General features: G+C 43.9%; 5 non-coding genes across 5 annotated transcripts; 4 read left to right on the top strand and 1 right to left on the bottom strand.

Moving 5' to 3' along the window:
• Positions 1-3,235: 3,235 nt before the first annotated feature.
• TRNAT-AGU (transfer RNA threonine (anticodon AGU)) lies at positions 3,236-3,309 on the top strand. Its single transcript has one exon. It is a non-coding gene; the product is annotated as a tRNA-Thr (tRNA).
• Positions 3,310-6,789: 3,480 nt separating this feature from the next.
• TRNAV-AAC (transfer RNA valine (anticodon AAC)) lies at positions 6,790-6,862 on the top strand. Its single transcript has one exon. It is a non-coding gene; the product is annotated as a tRNA-Val (tRNA).
• Positions 6,863-15,551: 8,689 nt separating this feature from the next.
• On the top strand, positions 15,552-15,633 carry TRNAS-CGA (transfer RNA serine (anticodon CGA)). Its single transcript has one exon. It is a non-coding gene; the product is annotated as a tRNA-Ser (tRNA).
• Positions 15,634-17,400: 1,767 nt separating this feature from the next.
• Positions 17,401-17,473, top strand: TRNAR-ACG (transfer RNA arginine (anticodon ACG)). The gene has a single exon. It is a non-coding gene; the product is annotated as a tRNA-Arg (tRNA).
• A 1,917-nt stretch (positions 17,474-19,390) lies between these two features.
• TRNAI-AAU (transfer RNA isoleucine (anticodon AAU)) lies at positions 19,391-19,464 on the bottom strand. Its single transcript has one exon. It is a non-coding gene; the product is annotated as a tRNA-Ile (tRNA).
• Positions 19,465-22,788: the final 3,324 nt, after the last annotated feature.

The following is a 22,788-nucleotide window of genomic DNA, read 5'->3' as shown; positions in this document are numbered from 1 at the left end:
CTGCTAATTCTGATCCGAGAAGATTCAAGTCAACGTTTCCAATCGGGGCTTCCTTCCTCCTGCCTGGGGCGGATCCGAAGTTGCATCCAAGCTTGAGATCTTGGCCAGCGGATCAGGGAACCGTTGGACCACGGACCTGTCTCATGGTTGAAAGGACGCGGCTCCCGAGTGATGGGTGCAGAGTCCTCTCTGTTCTTGGAGACCCTTCCAGACAGGTCGGCTCTTCTCGAAGGCCTCGGGATCCGGAAACTGCACCCTCTCCCCGCCTAGCCTCGGGTGGTTCCTCTGTCACTACGACCCTGAAGTCTCAGCGGCGCTTCCCAGGCCTGTGGCTGCGGGCTCAAGAAAGTCACACACTTGCCGCTGCAGTTCCCGTCACAGGACAGCTAGTGGCGCTCGGGCGCGGACTGGGGTCCGCTGAGACAAAAGGACGGTGGGGACAGCCTCTCTTGAGCATTTGACCTCACCTCTTCCCTGGACAGAACCAAACCCCCAAAACAATAATAGGGATTACGGAGCCAGCGTGTTTCCGGAGTAAGGGCCATTATTTGCGGGAGAGAGAAATCCTATGATCTGAAAAGGGAGGAGGAGGCGAGGCCCGGATTCGACAACTCAGAGGAAGCAGGCGTGAAACATTTGCCCTTGCGAGGTGCCCCGCTTCCAGACGGAGCCTGATCCTCCTGCTGGCAGGTGACAACCCAGGAAGGGGCCACTGGAGCAGCTAATTCATGATTTACTGTCTGTTTTCTTGACAAGATTCTACTTGCCCCCTCTTCCTACCACAACTGTTTCTGTTAGTTAAGGGTAATAAAGGTAATAATATTTTCAAAAGTTAATTGGCCTATGTACATTTTAAATGCCCTCCTTATGCCCTCCCCCTCTATTTAGACGTATATGCATATACTTATTTATATATATATATAAATTGTAAAGTCTTATCTTGGATATGCACTATTAGTACATAATGTTTAGTGCTTTATATTCATGTCTTTGCCTGAGAAATGAGAATCATATCCTTTGACTAGCCAAATTTGCCATTTATTTTCTAACTTTACATTTCAATCCTTTGAATATGAAAGATTAAAATTAGTTTAACATCATAAATAATAAATCACCTCTTCTTGTCCTTCAGCTCCTTTCACTAACGTTGCACTTTTTTTTTTTTTTTTTTTTTTTTTTTGAGACGGAGTCTCGCTCTATCGCCCCCCAGGCTGGAGTGCAGTGGTGCGATCTTGGCTCACTGCAAGCTCCGACTCCCAGGTTCACGCCATTCTCCTGCCTCAGCCTCCGGAGCAGCTAGGACTACAGGCGCCCGCCACCATGCCTGGCTAATTTTGTATTTTTAGTACAGACAGGGTTTCACCGTGTTAGTCAGGATGATTTCGATTTCCTGACCTCGTGATCCACCCGTCTTGGCCTCCCAAAGTGCTGGGATTACAGGCGTGAGCCACCGCTCCCGGCCCTATTTTATTTTTATTTTATTTATTTATTTATTTTTTGACAGAGTGTCGCTCTGTTTCCCAGGCTGGATTGCAGTGGTGTGATCTTGGCTCACTGCAACCTCCGCCTCCTGGGTCAAGCGATTCTCGTTCCTCAGCCTCCCGAGTAGCTAGGATTACAAGTGCGAGCCACCAGGCCAGGCTAATTTTTGTATTTTTAGTACAGACGGTGTTTCATGTTGGCCAGGCTGGTCTTGAACTCCTGATCTCAAGTGACCCGCCCGCCTCGGCCTCCCAAAGTGCCGCGATTACAGGCTTGAGCCACCGTGCCCGGCCTATATACATCTTTTTAATCAACTAGTAGATGTCTTCGTTTGCTTTGTTCCGTAGTGAAAATGCTCAAAGTTTGTGACACAGATTATTATTATCATTGTTGTTTTACTAGAACACACTTGTTACGGTAAATGATTCCTGAAAGACTGGGCCACATTTAGACTTACTTTGACCTCAAGAGACCACCGTAGGCATCAGTCACTTGCTTTTTGTCATCGATCAGTTCCCTAGGAAACAGACACTGAGATGGAGATTTGTGTGCGGGAAGTTCATTGGGGACACTCTCAAAATCAGCACCTGTGAGAGGGTGAGGTGAGCAGGATTGAGAAAAGACAGAAGCTGAATTCAATACAGGTGCAACATACGTCCAGCCCATCTCACAGGTGTATATAAATCTGGAATGGTCCTTCACAAATGTCCTTAATTATAGTGGGGAGGCGGGAAGGGCAGACCTATATATTCCTCCATCAATAGTCATGGGATTTGAGCTGCTCCAGTGGTGGGGTGTGACTTGGAGCAAGTGACTTCTCTTCCATTGAAGGTGGGTCCCAGAGTCGGACCCAGACATGAGCCATCAGTAGTTAATATTCCTGTAGTTGAGGAATGAGTGCCACCACCTGGGCGTGGGGGGCCCGGGTGGGGAATCTACACTTGATCTTAGCCAAAAGGCCGAGAAGCGATAGGAGTGGGGGGATCTGATAGATGCACCACATATCCTCATAGTTCTTTTCCTACAGCAACCATGTGTCAGACATGTGCTAATCTTCCACCAATAATCCCTGCTTCTCCACACTAACAGAGAAGAGAACAGGTGTGGTTAAAACAAAATGATGGTTAATAAAGGGTCAATTCATTTTTCCTTTGAGGTTCAGCAAAAGTCCCTACCTGGCCACCAGAGCCTATAGTGAGTCTAAGGATATCCATGTTGGAACAACTTTTCTTTTCTTTTCTTTTCTTTTTTTTTTTTTTTGAGACGGAGTCTCGCTCTTGTCGCCCAGCCTGGAGTGGGAGTGCAGTGCCATGATCTCGGCTCACTGCAACCTCCGCCTCCCGGGTTCAAGCGATTCTCCTGCCTCAGCCTCCTGAGTAGCTGGGATTACAGGCGCCCGCCACCACGCCGGCAAATTTTTGTACTTTTAGTAGAGACGGGGCTTCGCCATTTTGGCCAGTCTGTTCTGGAACTCCTGACCTCAGGTGATCCGCCCGCCTCAGCCTCCCAAAATGCTGGGATTACAGGTGTGAGCCACCGCGCCCGGCCGGGACAACTTTTGAAGGGGAAATAGTCATTTCAATCCAGCCCATGAATTAATCCTTTCAAAATAAAATTATTTGGTTTTCACTGAGACCTGAATGTCTATTTTTGTTTTGAAGTCATCTAACAAACTAGTTGCTGGGATTGTTGCAAATTATAGAAGTGTGAAATAGTTTTCAAGTAATATACAATTCTAGTTTTGTTCGGCTGTGGCTCCGTGGCTTAGCTGGTTAAAGCGCCTGTCTAGTAAACAGGAGATCCTGGGTTCGAATCCCAGCGGGGCCTGGCTTTCTGTACCTCACTCGTTTTGTAATTTCACCGGGTGCAACCGAATTTACACCCAATAAATCCTGTAATACTCAGGCTTATAAAAGCCTTGCTAGAAAACAGGAGGTACATTAAGCGAGAAGCGGGAAATGCAAACAGTTTCATAGCAAGCATTCCTAATTCATGATGACTTTAAGACATAATATTTGTTGTATTGTAAGGCTAGGTAGCCTAGCATAGCTGAGGTTTGCTCCTTTGTCCCACCGTTTGAAAGGAAGTGATGCATATTCAACAGCTTTAGAAATAGGCCCTTTTGGCCGGGCGAGGTGGCTGTCGCCTGTAATCCCAGCACTTTGGGAGGCCGAGGCTTGCGGATCACCTGAGGTCAGGAGTTCCAGACCACCCTGGCCAATATGGCGAAATCCCGCCTCTACCAAAAATACAACAGTTAGCCGGGCTTCGTAGCAGGCCCCTATAATCCCAGCTACTCCTGAGATTGAGGCAGGAGAATCGCTTGAACCCGGGAGGCGAAGCTTGCAGTGTGAGGAGATGGTGCCACTGCACTCCAGCTTGGGCGACAGAGAGACCCCGTCTCAAAAAAACAAACAGACGAAAAAAACCCTGCACGCAATTGGAATAGAGATGGCACCCAAAAACTTTTTTACAATAGACCACTAATGGCTTTTCTCATTTTTTTTTGAGACGGAGTTTGGCTTTTGTTGCCCAGGCTGGAGTGCAACGGCGCCATCTCGGCTCGCCGCAACCTCCGTCTCCTGGGTTCAAGCGATTCTCCTGCCTCAGCCTCCCGAGTAGCTGGGATTACAGGCATGCGCCACCACGCCTGGCTAATTTTGGGGTTTCTCCATGTTGATCAGGCTAGTCTCGAACTCCCGACCTCGGTTGATCTGCCCACCTCGGGCTTCCAAAGTGTTGGGATTACAGGCGTGAGCCACCGCGCCCGGCCTTAAACTTTAAATTGATTACTGTAATAGCTATTCTTCCTCTTTGAATGATTCTGGACTTAGGATATCACCACAGTTTCTGTAAAGAAGAGACTGTGATATCATCTTAAAGAATTATTCATGACAAAACTGATAAACTATTAACAATAGACTAAAGGCGAATGAAAAACGCATTTTAATATCTGAAGCCTTTTCTAGGCAGATTTTCACATAAAAGATCTCAGAAAAACACCAAACTGTAAAGATAAGGTGTTTCTGTCTTATCTGCTCTGTTTCTTTGGGTATTCTAAGACTTATCAACTATATGTCAATCTTTACTCACATATACAGGAACATGTTCTTTATTCAAAAAGACTTTCCTTCTTCAAGGGCAAAATGCCCTTTTTCTAGGATCCTCAAATGGACAGCTCTGTGTGTGTGTGTGTGTGCTCTTAATGTAAGCCTTGTGTTGGCTTAAGCTAACTACGTGATTCTTCTTCACGTCCAGGTGTTAAATCCTGACATTGAGCACTAAATAAACTTTACTTTATTTTATTTATTTATTTATTTGAGACGGAGTCTCACTCTGTAGTCCAGTCTGGAATGCAGTGGCGGTCTCGGCTCACTGCAAAATCCGCCTCCCCGGTTCAAGCGATTCTCCTGCCTCAGCCTCCCCAATAGCTGGGATTACAGGCGCCCATCACCACGCTCGGCTAATTTTTGTATTTTTAGTAGAGATGGGGTTTCACCATGTTGGCCAGGCAGGTCTCAAACTCCCGATCTCAGGTGATCCGCCCGTCTCGGCCTCCCAAAGTGCCGGGATTACAGGCGTGAGCCACTGTGCCCGGCGGGGCACTGAATAAACTTCAGTAAATTGATTTGAATATTCCTGAAAAGGTGAAAGGTATGGCATGGCGATGATGGAAAATGTTGGGAAGGAGAAATAGTCTCAGGAGGCATTTCCATCTGGTTTCCAACCAGAGAACTTTAAGCGTGTGAGGCGAACCTGTTAACAACTACACTACAGAAAATAACTTCCAAATATTGTTATCCGGCAGACTCAGCACAGATTTTTCTGGAGTCCACTGTTCTTACTGCCTTCTGTAGTACTTTCTTCTCTTTGTTAAGACTGTTTAATGCTAACGCTGTGTCCACAATTCCACATAAGCAGCACACCAAACTTAGGAATGTCCAACACTCACAGATTGTTTTAAGTTCCCTGAAACTTGATTAAAATCTAAACCATGATCACACATGAAAAAATCTCAAGAATCTTGCCACTTTTCAGGACTGACATTTACATCTTGACTGGATTGTGGAGTCAATCATTTTAATTTAGTAGAGACAGGGTTTCACCATGCTGGCCAGGCTGATCTCCAACTCCTGACCTGAAGTGATCCGCCTGCCTCTGCCTCCCTAGGATTTTTTAAATCTTTGGTTTCAACCATTTTCATATAATTTGAATAGTTATAGTTTTCTTTATGTTTATCTTTGTTGGCATTTGTTGATGGAATTAAATTTGTGAGTTGATGTCATATGTGTTCATTGACTAGTACACCTTAATAAATTTTTTAGAAAACCAAGAAACCAAAACTCTTCACTGGACGACATCTACATGCCAAGAATTAAAGATTAATCCCCAATCTCTCCAATTTCTCTCATCACATTCAGATTAAAATATATCTTCCCCTCTTTTGGAGACACTTCGTCCCTTCTTCCCTGATCCAGCCCATATATTCCCATTTAGTCTAATTTCTTTCCAAGCCCTGCTTCAAATCCTTGGATTTGCTCCCTAAGAATATGACCACTCCATTCAGTTCCTAATGACAAAAAATCATTTTCTTCGTCTAAGAGCTCCAGAGGGAGCCAAAAAAAAAAGCTCCTTTCTAACCTATCTACAACCATCATTCTTCTTTTCATCGATGAAGTCTCAGATCTGGCGTCGTTTTCTCTAGGAGGTCTTCCTTGATGGGCACTGGGGCATTTTTTAGTTTTTTGTTTGTTTGCTTTTTTGAGACGGAGTTTGGTTCTTGTTGCCCGGGCTGGAATGCAATGGCGCGATGTAGGCTCACCGCAACCTCCGCCTCCCGGATTCAAGCGATTCTCCTGCCTCAGCCTACCGAGTAGCTGGGATTACAGGCATGCGCCACCACGCCTGGCTAATTTATTTATTTATTTTTTTATTTTTTAATAGAGACGAGGTTTCTCCATGTTGCTCAGGCTGATCTCCAACTCCTGACCTCAGCTGATCCGCCCCTCCTTGGCTTCCCAAAGTGCCGGGATTGCGGGCGTGAGCCACAGCGCCCGGCCCCCAGTTTTTTGACTGTTGTCATCAGGCTGCTCTGAACACTCCGAACAATATAGTCGATATATTTGGCGAACGCATTTCTGCTCGTATCTGTCATCGGTATGTGATATTGGTGATTCCAATTAATGGGAAAAGTGAGGGTGAGAACAATACTACAATCGGAAAATTTTCTACAAGGAAAGAAGAAATCCAAAATTTCTAAACTTGGGGTATCAGGGAATATATACTTCCATGATTCAAAGTAAGGGTGTTTCCGTGGTGTAGTGGTTATCACGTTCGCCTAACACGCGAAAGGTCCCCGGTTCGAAACCGGGCGGAAACACGTAGGGTCATAACATTTTTCGTTGCTGCTTAGTTTCTATTCCTTCTTACGCACGAACCGGTTTGCGGTTCTGGACTTTAAAAATACGCAATTCTGAGCTCAATTTGTGGTCCAGAAGTCTAAGATGAAAGATTTCTGAAGCCACTGACACTGAAGTCCGTGTCGCCCCGCCTCCTCTCGCCCCTGTAAGTTTCCCGTCCCTTTTCCTCCTCTTCTGGGCTTCAGAACCCTAGGAGGTGTCAATCCCAGGAGACGCCCACGGCCCAGTACTCGGCCTACGCCGCTCAGGTGAGACTGGCTTCCTTGGAATTCCATCTTAGATTTCTGGACCACAAATTGAACTCAGAATTGTTTATTTTTAAAGTCCAGAACCGCAAACGGGTTTGTGCGTAGAGGGAATAGAAACCCAGCAGCAACGAAAAATAATACAAGCCTTTCGCGTGTTAGACGAACGCGACAACCACTACACTACGGAAACCTCGTGTTATTGCGCTTTCACCTTACTAAGTCTGCGGGTTTCCCGCAATTCGAAATTCCGCCGCGGCAGCTACTGAGTGTCAGTTAACAGCAGACGTCTCGAGCAATTATTAGTAGTAGTACTATCGGTACTGTTAGTGCCACACAATATTTCTAAAACCCATCAAGCGTGGACGAGGAGGAAGAGCTGTGAGGAGAGAAGGGTAAAGGAATAAATAAGAAATTCCTGCTGTCAACGGCCTGGATAATCTGTATTGGACTAGGAGACTTGAATTTTCGTGACCGCCTTTCCCCTCCACGTTTCCACCACCCGAGAAGATCCTCTGGGACTTGATTCTCAGCGGGGCTTGATCTCAGACATTTCAATTCCAGTGCGTTCCTTCCAGTGGGAATTCGGGGCGCGACTTCCTGCGCACTGGGCGGACTCCCGGCCTCGCTCACTGCCAGGAGCCTTCTGTACAAACGCTACCTTCTCCCAGGACTCAGCAATGAGCGTTCAGCTCGGTTCGAAGTGAGCTCCCAGCAGGCGACCGTCCCGAGTGAAGGAAGGGAACCCGACCATTTCTGGAATCAGCGTAGTGTTCACGCCGTTTGCGAGATTTCTCGGAAATAAGAAAGAAAAAGAGGAAAGGGTTAAAAAGTTTAGCGACTTTGTGTGTTTCGTGGCCTATTTTGGTAAAAATCGCTAACTTTAGGACAGTTTTTCTTCTGGGATAGACATACACTCGGAGGGCGTTTCCACTTTCCTCACCTACATTCTGAGAGATTATTTCCTCATTTTGCACCCTGCCTGCAATAAGTGACTCCCCGCAAGTGGCGAAGACTGGGCTCTCCTGATGGTCGATCGCCAACCCCTACCCCCAGTGCACTAAGAGAACTCTCATGATCATGCTGATACATGAATTTTCAAACTTATTGAAAGAAATTTAATTGACTTCGTTAGAGGTTAACTCACACCAAATCTCAGATTCTGGTTGTTTTATTTTCTGAGTCGGAATTTCACTCTTGTTGCCCATGCTGGAGTGCAATTGCACCTTCTTGGCTCATTGCAACCTCCACCTTTCGGTCCGCCTCTCGGATTCAAGCGATTCTCCTGCCTTAGCCTCCCAAGTAGCTGGGATTACAGGAATGTACCACCACACCCGACTAATTTTTAGTAGAGACGGGGTTTCACCGTGTTAGGCTGGTCTCGAACTCCTGACCTCAGGTGATCCACCCGCCTCAGCCTCCGAAAGTGCTGGTATTACAGGCGCGAGCCACCGCGCCCAGCCCTCAGAACCTGGTTAATTTGACAAGGAAAGAGGAGGCAGAAACTAACATTTTAAGAATCTGGGCCGGGCGTGGTGGTTTAAGCCTGTAATCCTAGCACTTTGGGAGACCGAGGTGGGCAGATCACCTGAGGTCAGAAGTTCGAACATGGCGAAACGCTGTCTCTACTAAAAATACAAAAATTAGCCGGGCGCGGTTGCTCACGCCTGTAATCCCAGCACTTTTGGAGGCCGAGGCAGGCTGATCACCTGAGGTCAGGAGTTTGAGACCAGCCTGGCCAGCATGGCAAAACCCCACTCTACTAAAAATACAAACAATAGCTGGGCGTGGTGACACATACTTGCAATCCCAGCTACTTGGGAGGCTGAGGCAGGAGAATCGCTTGGACCCAGGAGGAGGAGTTTGCAGTGAGCCGAGATCACGCCATTGCACTCCAGCCTAGGCAACAAGAGCAAAACTCTGTCTCAAAAAAAAAAACAAAAAAAAACTCTGATATATATACTACACATTTTAGAGGTGTTATCTTCTATAACACTCCTTATATATAACTTCCTGAAATGCTGTGCGTGTCTAACTTTTAAAATGCTTCCTCATCTGCAAGTCATGGTTTGCTGTCTCCTGTACTCTATGCCTCATACTCCGTGAACTCCACGCAATCAGTGTCTCTCTCACGACTGGGCTTTTCACCTGAGGTTGCCTCTAGCTGAAAAGCTTTGCGCTTGGCTTTGCCTAGTTAGTTATCTTTACCTCGTGATTGGATCTCAGGGAAACTATTTTTTCTTTAGGAAAGACTTCCTTAAACTACATCAGTGAAAGTCCTATATTCCTCGTAGTACCATGAACTTTCTTCCCTTGCCAACTTTACATTTATGAGTATAATAACCAGATTGATGTCTGTCTCCCTAGAATATAAGTTGCATTTGGACAGGAACAGTCTCTGTTCTTGCTCATCGATGAATCCATACTGCCTTGCACTCAATGAATACCTTTGAATGTAAGACTGAACCCTTACCATGATTCTCTGAGTAAACTATGATTTTCCTAATTTTAAGTTGAAGCACCGAGGCTTGCAGCGATCATCTGTCTTGCCTAAGTGTGGACCTGGTATGTGAGTTATGGCTCACACACGGATATTCCTGGCTTAACAGTCTTGCTCACTCCTTAATATACTATTGGATGTGGGTATATTTTTAACAAATCCCCAAAGTTCTGATCTTTGTAATTTCCTAGAAACTGATAATGAAAAAGAAATCACTAGAACAATAGTAATAGCTACAATTTATTACCAGCCATTAAATCAAATATTTAATGATTTTTCATATATAAACGAACAAAGCAAGCCTAAGGTGTAGGTGCAATTGTTACTTACAATCATTTGCCTGTCTTATAGATGCAGAAGTTCAGGAGTGGGGAGGTTAAATAATGTAAATAACTTCCTCAAGCTCACACAAGTTATAGAACTTGGAACCAGTATTTCTATCCATGTGTGTCTGAGGTCAAAGTATTCCCCACCGCCGGGCAAGGTGGCTCATACCTGTAATCCCAGCACTTTGGGAGGCCAAGGTGGGCGAATCACGAGGTCAGGAGTTCGAGACCAGCCAGGACAACATGATGAAACCCCATCTCTACTAAAAATACAAAAAATTAACTGGGCGTAGTGGCAGGCGCCTGTAATCCCAGCTACTCGGGAGGCTGAAGCAGGAGAATTGCTTGAACCCAGGAGGCGGAGGTTGCAGTGAGCTGAGATTGTGCCACTGCACTCCAGCTTGGACAACAGAGTGAGACTCTGTCTCAAAAAAAAAAAAAAAAAGTATTCCTCACTATTGCAGTTTTCTGGAAAAAGGAAGGGTCTATGAAAAGACACTGGTATTAAGAGGGTGAAACTGAGCATATAATATGAAAATGATTTTTACAGTATAGGGAGAGGCAGAAAAAGCTCAATATAGAGACACTCTGAGGACATGGAGAGTTGCCAGAGATAACTCGTACAAATATTATGCTTGTAATTGGTACTACTTCCTGGAGAAAATGGGAAGTGCATATTTCAGAGTAAAAGGAGGACGTTTTTCATTTAAGAGAATGGGTATGAACAATGGCTCAGTAAATATTCCCTAATGCAAATTAAATGTATTGCTACCCTTGGATGCGGGCATTAGAGAAATACTAGTCTGCCAGGCGCAGTGGCTCATGCCTGTAATGGCAGCACTTTGAGAGGCTGAGTTGGGCAGATCACCTGAGGTCAGGAGTTCGAGATCAGCCTGGCCAACATGGCAAAACCTGGTCTCTACTAAAAATACAAAAACAAATTAGCCAGGCTTGGTGGCGCTAATTCCAGCTACTCAGGAGGCTGAGGCAGGAGAATTGCTTGAACCCGAGAGGCAGATGTTGAAATGAATGGAGATCACACCACTGCACTCCAGCCTGGGCAACAGGACGAGACTCTGCCTCAAAAAAAAAAAAAAAAGAAAAAAAAAAGAAAAGAAAAGAAATTCTAGTCAGATACATGGTTCTTTTGGTGAAAGCTGTTTGTTTTGGTAGCAAGAACCATCCCACTTCCCTTAGAGTCCTTTCTCTTTCCACACTTCAGCTGAATTTGCCTCCTTGCCCTCCTCAACTACACTGTCTTCCTCTAAGTCTCCCTGGAAGACTAGAAAGATCTCTAGGCAGGAAATCTGAATATCTGACCTTCAGTCTTGGTGTTTATTATGTTGTGTCCTTGGGAAACTCAATGACCTCTCTGAATTTTATTTTCTAATCCGTGAAATGGGATAATGAAACCTGTATTCTAATGTATCTTCAACAAATATTTATTGAATGTCACCCATATCTCTTCTAGGTATGAGTAATCTGACAGTAAACAAATATCTTGCCCTCATGGAGTTTGCATTCTCATAGGGAAGACAGCCAATATACAAAATAAATAAGTTATATAGTGCGTTTTTAAAATGATCATAAGTGGGCCAGGCGTCGTGGCTCATGTCTGTAATCCCAGCACTTTGGGAGGCCGAGGCGGGTGGATCACCTGAGATCATGAGTTCAAGACGAGCCTGGCCAACATGGCAAAACCCCATCTCTACTAAAAATATAAAAATTAGCAGGGTGTGGTGGCACACGCCTGTAATCCCAGCTACTCGGGAGGCTGAGGCAGGATACTTGCTTGAGCCCAGGAGACGGAGGTTGCAGTGAGCAGAGATCATGCCACTGCATTGCAGCCTGGCAGACAGAGCAAGACTCTGTCTAAAAAAAGAAAAAAAAAAAAAGACTCAGCCCTGAGATATCCTGGTACAAGGACGGAGGAGAGCAGGAGGAACCAGCGAAAGAGAAATTGAAGGAGAAAGACAATGAGTGGTGAAAAAATAGACAAATAGATCAATGACAAACAATAATGACAAATAGATCTAGAGAGACCAGAAATAGACCTGTACAAACATAGTAGTCAAGTAGTCAATCTTTGACAAAGAAGCAAAGGCAACACAATAGAGCAAAGATAGTCTTTTCAACAAATGGAAACAATTGAACAACTGAACTTCCACATGCAAAACAGTGAACCTAGACACAGATACACCCTTTACAAATATTAACTCAAAATGGATCATAGCCCTAAATGTAAAATGCAAAACTGTTAAACTAAAATATAACAGGAGAAAACCTAGATGACCATGGATATGGCAATGACATTTTATTTTATTACTCAATTAGAAAATTTTATTGAAACAATGTGAGTGAATAATTTTTTTGCTGCAAATTTACAACTATTAAGATATGATCATGAAAATGGGTTGATCACTAATGAATGGGTTTGTCATTAGAGACCAATCAATTTTTTAAACATAAAATGAAGGGTCAGGCCCAATATTCGCATAAACTACCTCAGTATCAATAAAAGATATTTTAAAAATCAGAAATAATTAAAGTGACACATACCTATTTTGTTTTTTTATTAACTACATGGGCACCCATGAGAGGATTCCAATGATTCTAATAATCTTAGGATTGTCAGAACTAACATATGGAGGAAGAAATAAGACAAAAGACCTACAAAAGGCCAGGCATGGTGGCTCACCCCTGTAATCTCAGCATTTTGGGAGGCCAAGGCGGGCAGATCACGAGTTCAGGAGATCGAGACCATCCTGGGTAACACAGTGAAACCCCGTCTCTACTAAAAACACAAAAAATTAGCTGGGCGAGGTGGCACATGCCTGTAGTGCCAGCTACTCGGGAGGCTGAGGCAGGAGAATTGCTTGAACCCAGGAGGTGGAGGTTGCAGTGAGCTGAGATCTCGCCACTGCACTCCAGCCTGGGCAACAGAGCGAGAGACTCCGTCTCAAAAAAAAAAAAACCTAAGACAGTTGCTCATAAAGAAAGCAAGAAAGCAACAAAGCTAAGACTCCGACTCAGAGAGTGGGCAGTACTTCCTCTCGCTGGGGGCAGGCCAAAAGGAGGACTCCCATGGAGCCTAGCTTGGATCCCAGTTGGCAGAAAAATATAAACAGATGTTCTGTTGGGTGACTCAGATAATTCTTATTTTTATATACAATCTTTCAGAAAAGAACTATAATAATTATGATGTGATACTATTCTAGAGAATAACTAATTGATATTTTTACTTTATTAACCTTTTTTCTTGTATGCATACAAACATGCACATATACACAGTTTTGGAGGAAAAGACAGTTATAGTTCATAGTTTACTATAAATGCATATCATCCAACTTGATAGAAATTTACTACAAATGCGTATCATACAATTCAATAGAAATCTATGTGCTCCAGAATGTACAGAAGGTACGCAATGTTCCAAAGAATGTCATTGTCACCTCTGGTCTTTTGTTTTGTTTAAAGACAAGGTTTCACTCTGTCATCCTAGTGCAGTGGTGTGATTATGGCTCACTGCAACCTCTGACTCCCAGGCTCAAGCAATCCTTCCACATCAGCCTCCCAAGTAGCTGGGGCTGCAGGCGTGTTCCATCACACATGACTAAGCAATCACATTTTAGATAAAACATCAAAGATATGTCCCATGAAAGAAGTAATAAACTTCATTAAAATTTAAAATTCTACTGTGCTAGAGATAATATCAAAAGAGTGAGAAGACACAGATTAAAGAAAATATTTGCAAAAAGCTTATGTAATGAACAACTTATTCAAAATATGCAAAGGACTCTTAAAACTAAATAGCAGGAACACAACCCAATAAAAAATAAGCTAAAGACCCTAACAGATATCTTGCTAAAGAAGATATACAGATGGCCAATGAGCATAAGAAAAGATGCTCCACATTATATGTAAACAGAGAAATGTATTATTGTTTTAATTGTATTATACCACTCACTACCCACCTATTAGAATGGCCAAAATCTGGAACACTGACCACACCTACACTGGTGAGGATATGGAGCAAGAGAAACTCTCATTCATTGCTGGTGGGGATGAAAAATGGTACAGCTACTTTGGGAGACACTTTAGTGGTTTCTTACAACACTAGACATACTTTTATTATATGATCCAGCAATCACACCCCTTGGCAACTATCCAAAGGAGCTGAAAACATGTCTACACAAAAACCTGCACATAAATGTTTATAGAAGCTTTATTCATAATTGCCAAAAGTTGGAAGTAACCAATACGTCTTTCAGTAGGTAAATGAATAAATATACTACAGTACATCAGACAATGGAATATTATTCAGCCGTAAAAATAAATGAGTTATTAAAGCATGAAAAGACACGGAGGAACCTTAAATACTTATTACTAAGTGGAAGACAACCAGGAAAATTGTTACCCTAAAGTCAATTGAAGAAAGTGTTGTAAGAAGGAGAATGTATTGATAGCTGCAGCTATCCCAAGTAAGGTGAGGACTGGGAAATGATTTTAGCCATGTGCAGATAATCGGCGACCTTGTCAAGGCATTATAGGATCACTGACAGTCCTTCAGAGGCTGGTAGGTGGATGAATGTGGTGATAGATGTGCGTGGAAGGTCTCTTCTGATTGTGAAGTAGGAAGTCATCAATTGAACACAAGGATGGGAGAGGTGTTGGAGCATTGGGATGAGAGATATGAAATAGTGACTTAATTTTTTTTTTTTTTTGAGACGGAGTCTCACTGTCTGTCACCCAGGCTGGAGGGCAGTGGCGCCATCTCAGCTCACTGCAACCTCCGCCTCCCGGGTTCAAGTTATTCTCCTGCCTCAGCCTCCCCAGTAGCTGGGATTACAGGCGCGCGCCATCACATCTGGCTATTTTTTTTTTTTTCTTTTTGTATTTTTAGTAGAGATGGGGTTTCGCCATGTTGGCCAGGCTGGTCTCGAACTCCTAACCTCAGGTGATCCCCCCGCCTCGGCCTCCAAAGTGCTGGGATTACAGGCTTGGGCCACTGCATCCGGCTGAAACAGTGACTTAGAACAAGAGGACTGGGAGTGGACTAATCTAATCGCGTATGGTACAATTTCCCTGGTAGCCTTGAGCACCTACTTGAGATTCATTGTCACGAATTTAAAGTGAGATCTGTCAACTGATTGTATGTTTTTCTTCCGCCATGTTTAGCTGCCCTGGTTGTGGCTTTGCCAAAGGAGTACAAAGTGAGAGGGGCAGGGAAATTGAGAGTGCAGCAAGAGCGTGACTCTAATATGTGCTGGGTAAAGAGAAGAAAATTCATGAACCGGAGGGAGGAATAGGGAACTGACAATTGAGTCCCCGGGGATTTGTTCCAGCAACAAAAGCAGCCACTAAGCAACAAATAAGTTTCTGATGCATAGAGTCAGATAACAAGTAAAGATTAAGACACTATCATGTTTCCTAGGAACTTCTTGTTGAAAAAGAGAGACAAATATATAAAAAGTGACAAACACAAACACGGAAGCATTAACCTGTCGTGGGAACATTAAAGAGTGAGAGAGTCAAAGAGCCTAACACGACTTCCTATGAGACAAAAAGTGACCCCGGGGCTGTGATGGCCGAGTGGTTAAGGCGTTGGACTCGAAATCCAATGGGGATTCCCCGCGCAGGTTCAAATCCTGCTCACAGCGTCGCCATTTTCTGGTTAGATTTCCAATTTGCTACTTTCTAATATTAGTTCACTAGGATGGAAAGTTGTGAGTGCTATCGCTGTGGCTTTTACAGCGCGCGCGCACACTTGTGGAAATGTACATCAAGAAATATGCACATTTGAAGGCCGGGCGCGGTGGCTCACTCCTGCAATCCCCGCACTTCGGGAGGCCGAAACGGGAGGATCATTTGAGGTCAGGAGTTGGAGACCAGCCTGACTAACACATTGAAACCCCGTCTCTACTAAAAATGCAGAAAAATTAGCTGGGCTTGCTGGCGCACGCCTGTAGTCCCAGCTACTTGGGAGCCTGAGGCAGGAGAATCGCTTGAACCTGGGAGGCGAAGGTTGCAGTGGCCGAGATCGCGCCACTGCACCCCAGCTTGGGAGACAGAGTGAGGCTAGACTGTCTCAAAGAAAAAGAAAATGTTGGTTGTCTTACATCTAATCATAATGGCAAATACAAGACAGGTGCAACGTTGAAAATATTAGGAATACAATTTCCCGTTTCGATTACTAGTATGACAGCTTTGTTAAAGCATTCTCAGGCAGCAATCTTTACTTTGTATTTGTCCTGATCTCACAGCTGGTGGGAGCCAAAAAATTTAGGATGATAACAATCCGTCATATGCATTAGTTGCTCTTCAAAGCGTTTTGTATAAACGAGGAAACAGAGGCACAAAGAGGATACATTTTGGCTTCTGACCACCTTCTTAAACCCATACGAAACTTCGTCTCCTTATAAGCACTTCTTCATTGTCCACTATTTTGCTTACTTTGAACAGCTATGCAAGTAAAGTTCCTTGTTTCTAAGTTTCTATGTCAAATGTGATTCTGAAAAATGTGTACTTTCTTCATCTGCTACTTTGAGTTGTAATACAATTTTACAATAAACTTCTCCCTAGTGAGTGGGTACTTGTTTTTTCCTTTTGGACGAGAAGAGGGAAAAACTATGATTAATGCTTCCAGAAATGTATTACAAAGCACTTTACTTTTTGCAATATCTAAATTTAAAATAATACAGATTTCTCATTACTGATCCACATACATCATTAGTGCCCAATGTAAGTATATTAAAAATGAAATTCAGGCCGGGCGCGGTGGCTCGCGCCTGTAATCCCAGCACTTCGGGAGGCCGAGGCGGGCGGGTCACCTAAGGTAGGAAGTTCGAGATCAGCCTGACCAACATGGAGAAACCCCGTCTCTACTAAAAATACAAAATTAGCCGGGCATGGAGGCACATGCCTGTAATCCCAGCTACTTGGGAGGCTGAGGCATGAGAGTCACTTGAACCCAGGAGGCGGTGGTTGCGGTGAGCCGAGATCGCGCCGCTGCACTCCAGCCTGGGCAACAAGAGCGAAACTCCGACTCAAAAAAAAAAGAAGGAAAAAAATCAAATTCAGGTAAAAGCAGCTGATTGGCCTGAAAAAAAAGTAACAAAAAGCTAAAAAGTAGGCACACACATGAAAGATAGAAACACCAATATTGCTTTGAAAGAAAGACATTCATCTTAGCACATATACAATGTTTCAAAGATGAAGATTGGTCATTATTTTCAATAAAGACACTTTATGTGAATGTCTATTATGCCAACAAACCACAAAAGAAAACATGCTTTCCTTGAATCAGTGCGGTTTGGGGTTTTAATCCCTACCTAAATAAAGAAACAATCATTTTTTTTTTCTGGCCCCAATAGTGTAATACAGTATAATTATGAAAAGAGTAACAGTTAAGCTAGCATTGCAGGCGCGGGCCAGTGGCGCAATGGATAACGCGTCTGACTACGGATCAGAAGATTCTAGGTTCGACTCCTGGCTGGCTCGCTTGTGCTCACCTTTTTTCCTTCTTCAAAGCCGTATTAACAATCCTGTGAATGTCCTTTTCCAGAGTGGTGTGCTGTTACTTGAATGTGAAAGAGACAAGCGTCGAAAGAGCCAACCTACAGGATTTTGTTTCTACCTTTCATCTCTTTCTCAACTGGAGAAAGGAGAAAAAGACCATTAGAAAGCTTAAAAATCAAAGAAGCTTAAAAAATTTTTTTTTTCACGTAGATCTTCTTCATCAGTATTCTTTTCCATTGGGAGAAGTCCACATTCCTGGCGTCTCTGAGGCACAGCTCTTTCCCTGGGCATGACTGTTGTCAAAAAGAAAGGGGACATCTGAAGAAACGTTGAATCATAAAGGTAGGGCTGTGGGGATGCGAGATGCAAGCTGCTCCTTGCGTCAGCTGGGCCTCCTACACAGAGCTCAACCCTGAAGTCGGTGGACACAACTCAGCCTCAACATCGCCCCCATCCACCAGTCTCGCCACGGACTTCTTCTCTGCCTACCAGGTTCCCACCACTTTTCCTCCGCCCTGAGATCCTCGAGAAATAGAAGACAGGAGAATCGGCAGGGACACAGATAGATAGATAGACAGATAGATGATAGATAGATAGATAGATAGATAGATAGATAGATAGATAGATAGATAGATAGATATCCCAGAAGAAGATGAGTGTGGAAGGTGGCAGCTTTGGGGCGGTGTCTGAACAGACGGACCTACTTTCTCAGCGACCAGGAAGATGGTGGAGGAGAGAGAGGCTGGGAAGCAACCACAGTCAAGCGGGGGAAAATTCCTCAAACTAAACCAAAAGAGCATCTTAATATGTGGCTCGGTTTCCGAACCTATAGCTTGGATCTTCGCTCTGCATCTCAGGTGAGTTTACTGAAGTTACTTACCAGTATGGGCTGTCAGGGGCACTGCGGGTAAACGAATGAAACCACAAACCTTGTAGTCCAAATGTGTTGGGCTGTGGACAGGTTGAACGGAGAACTGGCGATTCTTAAAACATCGCATTCACTTACACACCGTTTAAGCTAAAGGGGAGAAATTTTCCGTGAAAGCCAGTGGCAGCCTCACGTGGTGTGGGTATTTATTTGCCTTGGAAACTTCCTGGGATCAGAAAAAAAGAATGAAGCACAGCCGCTACGAGGAACAAAACCTCATATCTTGCTGCTATTAGTACCACACTCTCACCAAGCCACCGGCCACGCTGAGCCTGCTTTCCTTTCCCTATCGAAACTCGTTTAAAGAGTCAAAATAATATTGTCTTCCTTTCAATATTGAGAATAAAAAAAACATTGAAAAAAGTATATATTGCTTCCTAACTTTTCACTAAAAACTAAACAGGCAAATGTCATATCTCTTCTTAGTTCCCCGTTCCCTAAAACGCACCCACCTAGCTGCCGCACTACTCCAACCCAATTTTCTTCAATACATTCTTCCTAATGCTTACATCTTTTTTGTTGTTCTTTGTTTGTTTTGAGACGGAGTTTCGCTCTTGTTGCCCAGGCTGGAGTACTATGGCACGGTCTCAGCTCACCGCAAACTCCGCCTCCCGGGCTCAAGTGATTCTCCTGCCTCAGCCTCCCTAGTAGCTGGGATTATAGGCATGAGCCCAGCTTATTTTGTGTTTTTAGTTGAGACGAGGTTTCACCATATTGGTCAGGCTGGTCTCCAACTCCTGACCTCAAATGATCACACCGCCTCGGCCTCCCAAAGTGCTGAGATTACAAGTTCGAGCCACCGTGCCTGGCCTGTTCTTTTTATTTTTTAAAATATACGGAAACGAACGTAAATAGCCTTCTCGCTTGATGAATAACAGAGCGTTTTAATTTCGGATTTAGAGCAGCTGTGATTCGACAGGCTTGAATTAAAATTCCGCCGTTCAGCTACCTGAACGGACTGTGACACGCAGTGGCCCGTACGGGGATCGAACCCGCGACCTTGGCGTTATTAGCACCACGCTCTAACCAACTGAGCTAACCGGCCACACGACTTTGCTAGCTTTTTAAAGGAAACCATATATAAATTCGTTGACATTTTTGTTTTTCTAAATAAAACAGAACTTTTTTCTTTCTTACTCCTTTCAAAAGAGACCTTTGAGACTATATTCACAGACTTTAGCAAGGAAGTCCAAATTATTTTAACTCTGAGCCAGACTAGAAAATTCACGGAGAAATTTTTGACAGAGGATGTGGAAAAAGCGCTGTAATAGGATTTTCAATGGGGAGTGAAGGGCACCTCCTCTTTTTATTTTATTTTTGTTGTTGTTAGACAACAAATTTATTTATTTTTTTTTTGAACGGCACTGCTCCTTGCGGAGTATGGCTAATTCAAAGGCATTACGCCCAGAGTCGGCAGCCTTCTCTTTTTAGAGGCATGTCAGTGTACTGGATCGCAAGTTGCAAACTTCCCTTTAGTGACTTGTAACTTAAGGACTTATTATTTTCAAGTTGGTTCAAGACAACGCCGCCGAAAGGAAGGCGAACGGGGTTGAGGGAAGGAGCCGCGCCTTCTCAGTGTCTCTGAAGTCACAAACATAAGCATTGATGTAATCGGCGAAGATACCAGGGGTGGAAACTGAGGTAGCCCAGCAGTACCGGAATTACATAGTAAATCTGGTATGTTTTTTGAGAGTGGTAGAAAAGGGCTACAGAGGTTTGCAGAAGGGCAAGATTGTGGTGGCACCTCGCTAGGTATTAAGTCTCACTTAACAGCACTTGTTGTGTGTCACTCAAATTCCAACTTGGGAACCGAAGGATTTCAGCCCGAGTTGGAGAGGCCAGAATAAGTGAGATACGCTCTTTCATCCTTGGTCAGGCTACTGGTTTTATTACCTGGAGACAAGTTGAGAGAAACCTCCTGCAGCGTCAGGAACTATCTCTCTACATGTGCCTGGGGTTTCCTTCGTGTTTTTGGAACTTTCAAGATCACTGACGCCTAATAAACTTTTAACGAATATATTAGCAGTTAAATGAATCAGCAAGTAACGATTTTGTTGATTCTAAAACTGACGCTGGCGCAAGGAAGTGTTGGAATTCTAGTGTTACTCTTAATATATTCAACGGTTAAAGACCGAAGTACCACCAGGAGCTTCGATGTTTTTTATTCTTCTAGTCCTCAAGAGGTTTTATCCTAGGTGTCAAGAACTGAGGCTTCTACTTGCTCAAAAATCACCTGAAAGGAAACTCTCCGATACAGTTCCTGCAGTAACACATCCTCTTCACCCGTCGCAAAGAATTACATTCTGGCTTTTGAGGATCCCTCTTGCACATTCCGACTGGTGCTTATAGACCCCCGAAGTTCACATGTAAAGCCATAGCAAGGGAATGAACTTGTCATATATGACATCAACACCGGAAGGATTACCCTTTTTTCTTCTTCAGATAAATTGGAGCTAATCTTCTGACATTCCTGTACTCTGTCCTGAGGCTTGTTGACAGGCAGAGAGCTCTTCATGCTGTCCTCACTCTAACAGCACCAGCCTGGATATTTGCTCTTTCTTTTGTAACCAAAACCAAATACTATTGGAGAAATCTGCACCTGGGACTAGAGAAATCACATTTTTTGCTAGTAACACCTAAGATTTAAATCTGTTCTTCTCACCCCACTCCCACCTTCAATTGTGTTTCCTGGATCCAAAAACCATATTATTCTTTACTTTGCTTTAAATGAAATACTTTGTGTTAACGTTACCAGCAGTAATTCCAGACAAAAAGAAGGGTTCAATACAAGGTTTTCTGTCCTTCCTTAACCGTAAACATGGTATAAAATGATGATCAAATCTCCGTTGATCTTAGATCCTATCCCCATATCCTCCTCAGAGACTATCGAATTTCTTACTTTCTTATCTTCCCTAAAATAATCTATGCATAATCAAGCATATCATTACTATCTTCACCTGCATTATTGGCAACACAGCGGAACATCTGTCACAAGTGTCTTGTAAGATATATACATATATCTTTTTCTTTTTCTCTTTTCTTTTTTTTTTTTGAGACGGAGTCTCTCTCTGTCGCCCAGGCTGGAGTGCAATGGCGCGATCTCGGCTCACTGCAGCCTCCGCCTCCTGGGCTCAAGCGATTTTCCTGCCTCAGCCTCCCCAAGTAGCGGGGATTACAGGCGCCCGCCACCACACCCGTCTATTTTTTGTATTTTTAGTAGAGACGGGGTTTCACCATGTTGTCCAGGCCGCTATCGACCTCCTGACCTCAGGTGATCCGGCCGCCTCAGCCTTCCAAAGTGTTGGGATTACCGGCATGAGCCACCGATCTTGGCCTTGTAAGATAATTTCAAAATATTTATGTTATATTCCAGATTAGGTTATTTTAATTATCTAAGACTGCCTCAGGAAAAATACTGAATCAATACTTTTTTTTTTTTTAATTTAAGACTGCCTCAGGAAAAATACTGAATCAATACTAACAATTTTTTTTTTTTTAAAGAAATGTGGATGACCTCGCCATGTTGTCCAGGCTGGCCTTGAAGCCATAGACCCAAGTGATCCTCTCGCCTCAGCTTCCCAACTATCTGGGGCCACTGTGCTCCCGCACCTGCCACTGTGCCCAGCTCATTTATTTTACAATGTGAATATATATATGCGCATATATATGTGTGTGTGTGTGTGTGTAATCACATATAGCCTTAGTATTACTAAAATTCAGGTTATTTTTAATATGTCATCTCTTGCGTCTCTGCACAGTAAAAATGACTAGTCATGCACTGGGACTGTCCCTGCAACTGAAAACAACTAAAATGCTGTATAAAACAAGCAAAACTTCTAAAAAAATTCAAAGTGCTGATAATAATTTAAGGATTTAACAGACCAAATTCTGAGTGAAAGTAGAAACAGAGGGAGTTAAGCATAGAACCGAAAGTGCTTGGCCAGGCGCGGTGACTCACTCCTGTAATCCCAGCACTTTGGGAGGCCGAGGCGGGCAGATTACCTAAAGTCAGGAGTTTGAGACCAGCCTGGCCAACAAGGCGAAACCCCGTCTCTACTAAAAAAATACAAAAATTAGCCGGGTGTGGCGGAGGGCCCCTGTAATCCCAGTTACTCGGGAGGCTGAGGCAGGAGAATCGCTTGAATCCGGGAGGCGGAGTTTGCAGTGAGCCGAAATCAAGCCACTGCACTCCAGCCTGGACGACAGAGCGATACTCCGTCTTAAAAAAAAAAAAAAAAAAAAAAAAGTGCTTATGCCCTGATTCTTATGTGTTTCATAACATCGTAACATGTAAGTGCGGCCGAGCACGGTGGCTCACGCCTGTAATCCCAACACTTTGGGAGGCCGAGGTGAGGGGATCACGAGGTCA

Source organism: Pongo pygmaeus, chromosome 5 (genome assembly GCF_028885625.2).
Source record: "Pongo pygmaeus isolate AG05252 chromosome 5, NHGRI_mPonPyg2-v2.0_pri, whole genome shotgun sequence".
Classification (NCBI taxonomy): domain Eukaryota; kingdom Metazoa; phylum Chordata; class Mammalia; order Primates; family Hominidae; genus Pongo; species Pongo pygmaeus.
This window is presented reverse-complemented; position numbering and strand designations above follow the sequence as displayed.